Consider the following 8,128-nt stretch of genomic DNA (forward strand, 5'->3'; position numbering starts at 1 on the left):
GTGAGTTTATATAGTGGTTTAGTTAGGATGGCAAAACCTGGTATCCAAAGGCGAAAGTATCCAACCATGCCTAGGAAGGAAAGGAGTTGTTGCTTTGTAGAAGGGGTTGGGTTTTTTGGAGATTAGCTGTACACAGTTAGCAGGGAGAGCATGTGTGTTTTGATGGACTCTGCCAAGATAGGTAATGGATGGGGAAGAAATTTGGGCTTTAGAGGAGGATATACGACACCCCTTTGAGAATATATGTTGAAGGAGGAGGGTATCTTTTGGGGAAGATTCTTAAGAGGGGCTGCAGGCCAGGCGCAGTGGCTCACGCCTGTAATCCCAGCACTTTGGGAGGCCGAGACAGGCGGATCACAAGGTCAGGAGATTGAGACCATCCTGGCTAACATGGTGAAACCCTGTCTCTACTAAAAATACAAAAAAAGTAGCCAGGCGTGGTGGCGGGTGCCTGTAGTCCCAGCTACTTGGGAGGCTGAGGCAGAAGAATGGCCTGAACTCGGGAGGTGGAGCTTGCAGTGAGCCGAGATCTTGCCACTGCACTCCAGCCTGGGCAACAGAGCAAGACTCCGTCTCAAACAAAAAATAAATAAATAAGAGGGGCTGCAGAGGAGAAGGTCGTCCATATATTGAATAAGGTGAGAAACAGATGGACGGAAAGAAAGTAGATCATGAGAAAGAGCTTGACTAAAGTAATGGGGGCTGTCTCTGAAACTTTGTGGCAGTACAGTCCAGGTGAGTTGCTGAGATTGGTGGGTGTCAGGGTCAGTCCATGTGAAAGCGAAAAGAGGTTAGGATGAGGGGTGCAAAAGAATAGTGAAGAAAGCATCTTTGAGGTCGAGGATGGAATAATGAGTTGTGGAGGGAGGTATTGAGGATAGGAGAGTGTATGGGTTTGGCACCACAGTACAGACAGGTAAGACAATTTGGTTAATAAGGCAAAGATCCTGAACCAACCTGTAAGATTTGTCCAGTTTCTGGACTGGTAGGATAGGGGAGTTGTAAGGAGAATTTGTAGGTTTTAAAAAGCCATGCTGTAACAGGTGAGTGATAACAGGCTTTAGTCCTCTTAAAGACTGTTGTGGGATGGGGTACTGGCATTGAGCAGGGTAAGAGTGATTAGGTTTTAATGGGATGGTAAGGGGTACCTGATCAGTCACCAAGGAGGGAGTAGAGGTATCCCATACTTGTGGATTTAGGTAGGGAGACATGAAAGGAGGATTCAAAGGAGGCCTTGAATCAGGTAAAAGGGCAGCAATGAGGTGTGGCTGTAGTCCAGGAATAGTCAGGGAAGCAAGGGAAGCAGATAATTTAGTTAAAATGTCTCGGCCTAATAAGGGAACTGGGCAGGTGGGGATGACTAAAAAAGAGTGCATAAAAGAATGTTATCCAAGTTGGCACCAGAGTTGGGGAGTTTTAAGGGGTCTAGAAGCCTGGCCGTCAATACCCACAACAGTTACAGGGGCAAGGGAAACAGGCCCTTGAAAAGAAGGTAAGTGGAGGGGGTAGCCCCCATGTCAATTAAACAGGATATGGAATTACCATCCACTGTAAGAGTTACCCAAAGCTCGGCACCCGTGATGGTCCAGGGGGCTTCTGAGGCGATCAGGCAGTGTCAACCTTCAGCCCCTAAGCCGAGGAGATCTGGGAAGGAGTCGGCCAAGGAACATTGGGTTTGAGCTCCAGGAGCTTTGGGAGTGGCAGCGATGTGAGTCAGACAGTCTGACTTCCAGTGGGGGCCCGCACAGACAGGGCCTGGCTTAGGAGGAATCCCGGGCTGCCGGCCCTCCAAGGCTCAGTGGCCAGGCTTTTGGCATTTGAAGCAAGGTCCACAGGGAGGTTTTGAAGGAGCCCCTGGGAGCTGTGACTTGGATGTTCTTAAGGTTTTGTATGCTGGAGACGTGGTTGTGAGTTGTCTTACAGTGGAGGCAAGTAGCTATAACTCAGAGATACGCTGCCACTTGGCGGCTTCTTCTCTGTTATTGAACACCTTGAAGGTGAGGTTGATTAAATTCTATTGTGGGGTTTGAGGGCCAGAATCCAACTTTTGGAGTTTTTTTCTAATGTCAGGAGTGGATTGGGTCATAAAATGCATGTTAAGGATAAGGTGGCCTTCTGGCCTCTCTGGGTCTAAGGCTGTAAAGCATCTAAGGGTAGCTGCTAAGTGGGCCACGAACCACGCTGGGTTTTCATCTTTACCTTGGGTAGTTTCCTTTAGCTTGTCAAAATTAACAGCTTTGCATGCTGCCTTTTTGAGCCCCTAGACTAGGCAGGAGACCATGTAATCTCACCTAGCTATACCTGGGGAGTCTGTGTGGTATTGCCAACGGGGATCCTCTTGGGGAACTGCCCTGGTGCCCTCTTGGAGGCCTGGCTTATGAAGCCGGCAGGTGTCTGCATAGGACTGGGCTAGAGAATAAACTCTTTCTCATTTATCTGGGGAGAGGGTAGAGGTCAGGATGACATTTAAGTCACTCCAGGTTAAATTGAAGGACTGAGTTAGATATTGGAATTCCTGTATATATTTGTTGGGGTCTGATGAGAAAGAGCCTAAATGCTGGCTGATTTGGGAAAGGTATGATAGAGAAAAAGGCACATGTACCCTGACTATGCCTTCAGCTCCAGCCACCTCTCTAAGAGGAAATTGTTGGGCAGGTCGGGGAGAGCTAGTCACGGAATGAAACTGTAAGCCAGACCAGGTGTGAGGAGGGAAGGTAATAGAAGGGTTATAAGGTAGGGGAGCGGAGGCTATGGAAGAATTGGGACCTGATTCAGCCTGGCAAGGAGCGGCTGGGGGAGAAGAGAGGTAAGAGGGGTCAGTGGAAAAGAAGGATTCAGAGGACTCTGAGTCTGGGGTGGAGACAAGAGGAGCGGATGGGAGAGAAAGAAGGAAAATCTGGGACAAGTGGCATTGGGAGCAGAGACTAGGGAGGGAATGAAATGTAAAAAAATGCCTGCACATAAGGCACCTCGGACCATTTGCCCATTTTTCAACAAAAATTATCTAGGTCTTGTAGGATAGACAAATCAAAAGTGCCATTCTCTGGCCACTTGGAACTATTGTCGAGTTTGTACTGGGGCCAAGCAGTATTACAGAAGAAAATAAGATGTTTAGTTTTAGGTCAGGTGTTAGTCGAAGGGGTTTTAGGTTTCTAAGAACACAGGCTAAGGGGGAAGAGGGAGGAATGGATGGCAGAAGGCCGCCCATAGTGGAGAAGGTAAGTTTAAAGAGGAAGGTAGAGACATGGAGAAATGGAGGTGGCAGCTACAGGCTTCCAATAGGCATCCCTGACTGAGTTCTGGGCTGTAATGTGGGTGAGCAGCCAAAGCAGGCATCCCCACAGTTGACCTGCCACCAAGGGAATGTGGGTGAATGATCAAGACAGGTGTCCCCACAGTGATCAGACACCAAGGGAAGATTGTCTTCCCAAGTCCATGACCAACATCGGAGCTTTTGAATGCACAGATAAAGTGTGTCTCCTTTTTGTCTCTACCAGGAAGGGAGAGAAACTGAAATTGAAAGGAGAGAGATTGAAGGGAGGCAATAGAGGTTAGGTAGAGAGCGAAAACACTGCTTACCCGAGTGCGAATAACTGCTTACTGATTTGAAATTGGTGAGATGGTCCTTGGGCTGGCTGGTCTGATGACCTGAGGTCATAGGTGGATCTCCTCACAGAGGGAGCGTGAGGACAGGGGACCAGTCTCCTGAAGGAGTTCCTCTGTCCCGGGTCTTCGGCACCAAATACTATGTGTGTCCGTATAAGAGAAAACCTGAGCAGGCTTAGTGTGAGCAACAAGGCTGTTTATTCACTTGGGTGCAAGTGGGCTGAATCCAAGAAAGGAGTCAGCAAAGGGTGGTGGGATTATCATTTATTCTTATAGGTTTGGGATAGGCGGTGGAGTCAGAAGCAATTTTTTGCAGGCAGGGGATGGATGTTACAAATACATTAACAAGGGCAGGGAGGGTGTATTATCACAAGGGCGGGGAGGAATGTTACAAGCTACCTTCACAAGGATGGGGAATATCACAAAGTACATTATCACAAGGGCGGGGGAATGTCACGATGGCTTGACCATGGTGCGGCCAGCTCAGAGGACCTTACAGAGCTTACTTACTATACTCATCCTACTCCACTGCAAAACATGCCATTCCTATTATTAGGGGGAGAAAACAGACTTAATGGCTTGTGCCCAAGCAAGGTCTGGGAAAACTGCAGCATTTCTTTTACCCGTACTGAGTCAGACATATATAGATGGTCCAGGAAAAGGTTTGAAGGCTGTGAAGGAAAATGGAAGGTATGGATGCCATGAACAATACTCAATGTCCTGGGTTTTAGCCCCAGCAAGAGAATTGGCTGTACAGATATGAGGAAGCCAGAAAATTTTCATACCAGTCTAGAGTTCATCCTTGTGTAGTTTATGGTGATGCTGATATTGGTCAGCAAATTCAGGTCTTAGAACATGGATGCCACTTGTTATTAGCCATGCCAGGATGTCTAGTGGATTTGATGGAAAGAGGAAAGATTGAATTAGACTTCTGCAAATACTTAGTGTTGGATGAAGCTGATAGGATGTTGGATATGGGATTTGGATCTCAGATACATCTTATACTTGAACAAGATACTATGCCACTGAAGGGCATTCATCAATACAGATGCTTGCTCGTGACTTTTTGGATGAATATATCTTTTTGGCTGTAAGCAGAGTAGGCTCTACCTCTGAGAATATCACACAGGAAGTAGTTTGGGTGGAAGAGCCAGATAAATGGTCATTTCTGCTTGATCTCTTAAATGCACCAGGGAAGGATTCACTGACTTTAGTGTTTGTGGAGACCAAAAAGGGAGCAGATTCTCTGGAGAATTTCTTATACCATGAAGTATATCCTTGTACTAGTATTCATGGAGACCAATCACAGAGAGATTGAGAAGGAGGCCCTGCATCAGTTTTGCTTGGGGAAAATCCCAATTCTAGTGGCTACAGCTGTGGCAGCATGAAGACCAGACATTTCAAATGTGAAACATGCTTCAGTTTTGATTTGCCAAGTGATATTGAAGAATATGTGCCTTGTATTGGCTGTACAGGATGTGTGGGAATCCAGGGACTTGCCACCTCATTCTTTAATGAAAGAAATATGAATATTACAAAGGATTTGTTGGATATTCTTATAGAAACTAAACAAGAAGTGCCTGCTTGGTTGGAAAATAAAGCTTATAAACACCACTATAAGGGTGGTATTCGTGCATGATCTAAAAGATTCAGTGGAGGATTTGGTGCCAGAGACTATTGACAAAGTACTGGTTCCAGCAGTTCTGGCTTCAGTAGTAGTCATACAAGCAGCAGCTGCAGTGGTGGAGGTGGTCATGGCAGCAGCAGTAGATGTGGTGGAGGTAGCTATAGAGGCTTCTACAACAGTGATGGATGTGGAGGAAATTATAGTTCTTGTTATAAGAGTTATTAAGAGCTGGGCGTGGTGGCTCATGCCTGTAATCCCAGCACTTTGGGAGGCTGAGGCAGGCGGATCACGAGGTCAGGAGTTCGAGACAAGTCTGGCCAACATAGTGAAACCCCGTCTCTACTAAAAATACAGAAAAAATTAGCCAGGCGTGGTGGTGTGCATCTGTAATCCCAGCTACTTGGGAGGCTGAGGCAGGAGAATCACGTGAACCCAGGAGGCGGAGGTTGCAGAGAGCCGAGATCGCGCCACTGCACTCCAGCCTGGGTGACAGAACGAGACTCTGTCTAAAAAAAAAAGTTATTAAGAAATTATTTTAGGCAGATAAGAAAAGGGGTCCTTGGGAAGTTTTTTTTTCTTTTAGAGCAACTCCAGAAACGTTTCTTGTCTAGCAGGAAAGCCCTGGCTCTTAGAGCTGGCCCAGCAAGCTTTGATATGCAAATACCGGCCATTAGAAACTGGGCCCACCCAAACATGGCAACTCCTGCAGTCTTCTTCTTGCCCTGGCCTCCACATGTCCCTGGCAACATGGCCGCCCCCACATATCCACACATGTGTAAAATATCATGGTGCCCTGTATTTGCATATTAAAAGGCTAGGGTGGGAGGTCCAGTTTTTTCTCGGGCTACGTGAATGACATGCTTGGTCAAACCAATCCCCTGAACCCTATCCAAATCAGACACCACCTCCTCCAGCCTCCTCATATAAGCAGCCACTTTTCTATCACACTTGGGGTTTTTCTCTTTGTTTGAATCCCCCTGCCTTCTGTCTCTGTACGGGGAAGCTGTTTTCTTCTTCCTTCTTTCTTGCCTATTAAACTCTCTGCTCCTTAAAATGACTCCACGGGTGTCTGTGTCATTTTATCTAAATTGACACAAGACTAAGGACCCTGGTGTGCCTCCAGTCATCGGAGCCATATCATTTTGATCCATTGGCCAGGAAACTGAGGTACAGCCTTTCTTGGAGCGGTAAGTATGGGAGCGAGCCTAAAATCTGTTCTATCATTCACAAGGTGCTCTTGGCCTCTATATTAAAATAAAATCAAATAGATAAACCCAAACTACTTTCCGTGTGATATTCTCAAATGTAGAGCGTACTCTGCCTACAGCCAAAAAGATATATTCATCCAAAAAGTCATGAGTAAGCATCTGTATTTCCTTAGGAACAGGCATGCATCAGCCTAGTACATACACTTAGCGTTGGCTGCCGTACTAAAGACTCAGATGTGAGGCTTGCTGGTGAGAACATGGAGAACCCCCCCAATACCCATGAGTACTGGGAATGTTGGCCATGTTTTGAACTAGTTTCTCTTCATCGCGTGAGGCTGGGGAAAGTTCTGAGGTAACTGAGAATTTCTGGCCAGAGGACATACTGGCATGATTCAAAGGCCTCTGGACCAGACCCAGCCTCCAATAGCCTGTTCTGGGTGTTGGCAGACAACCCTCAACTATTCCATTGCAAAACTCTTCTTCTTTCTCTATCCATGGCGTCTTACTCCTTCTCTGATTGAAATGTGCAGGGATTTTTACAGCCTAGGAAAGAAATCCTGTTAGGCAAGATCAGGAAAATGCCTCTAGAAATAGTTTTCCCCATTCCCCTGCAGTGAAGTTACTTGCTACTCTGGCAAGCACACAGTATTTCTAAGCTAACACCGCCACCTAGTGGAAATAGGAATCCTCTACATGAGACACATTTTTTTCCTTTTTCTTTCATGGTAACACTGCAGCTTCTTTTTACACGATTAAAAATCAGGCTCTATGCTTCTTCTGGAAATGGGAGGTTTCTGCCTTTAGCAGTTAGGAGTAAGATGTCTTCCACAGCCAGATTTTAGTCCCAATGTTGTCCCATCAGTAGAAAAATGGCCATTCGGGTCCTACATTCTTTTAAGGCACCTATTTTGTCTCTGATTAAAACAGTACTTAATTAGTAAGGGAATTTTAAATTCAGAAGTTAACCGGAACCATTTTTTTTAAGGGTAAGTGCTTTAGCATGGGTTGTAATAGCAGGCAATCTAGCACATTGCCTCCACTAAAGGAGCCTTGCCCAAAAGTGACACAGTCTCTTCAGAGATCCGTTTTTCAGAGAGCCAGGCAAATCACACAAGTTCTAGAAAGTCAAAGGGAAATCACACAAGGCGGATAAGCTAAGGCTGCATGGGTAAGCGTGGTTAGCCCCATCACTTAGCTCATCCGGTTCCATGGCTTGGAGGACCATGCCTACAACCATGGGGGGCATATTTAACATGGTGCCAGGATCCAGAAACCAGGGAAGGGAGACACTTGGAGGATGGTCGCTGTCTTCTCCTCCACTCTGGGTCATACAGAAAGGAAGGAGACTAAGAGGAAGCTTCTATTCTTGCTTCTTTTCCTAAATGGGTGTTAGAAGCAAAATGCTTGTTCCTTGGTGCTGCAAGGAAAAATCAACATTCAGACAAAAAGTTTTCTCAGCAAGGCAATTTTACTTTCTGCAGAAAGGGAACTGCTCATCAGCAATCTTGCCATGAGAGCACAGTGAACAAAGAAAGGCAGGAATATTTATCCCTTACGCATTAGGTCCTTACTGCTGTGTCCTATTTCCATTGATTGGAGTTGGACCTCACAGTCTAAGCTAAACCCAATTGGCTAACAACTTAAAACTTTCCTAAATAGGTAAAGGCAATGGAGAACAAAAGGAAAA

General features: G+C 46.1%; 1 pseudogene; it reads left to right on the top strand.

Moving 5' to 3' along the window:
• Positions 1–36: 36 nt before the first annotated feature.
• LOC116464981 (ATP-dependent RNA helicase DDX3X-like) lies at positions 37–8,119 on the top strand (annotated as a pseudogene).
• Positions 8,120–8,128: the final 9 nt, after the last annotated feature.

The sequence above is a fragment of the Hylobates moloch genome, unplaced genomic scaffold (assembly GCF_009828535.3).
Source record: "Hylobates moloch isolate HMO894 unplaced genomic scaffold, HMol_V3 SCAFFOLD_2514, whole genome shotgun sequence".
Classification (NCBI taxonomy): domain Eukaryota; kingdom Metazoa; phylum Chordata; class Mammalia; order Primates; family Hylobatidae; genus Hylobates; species Hylobates moloch.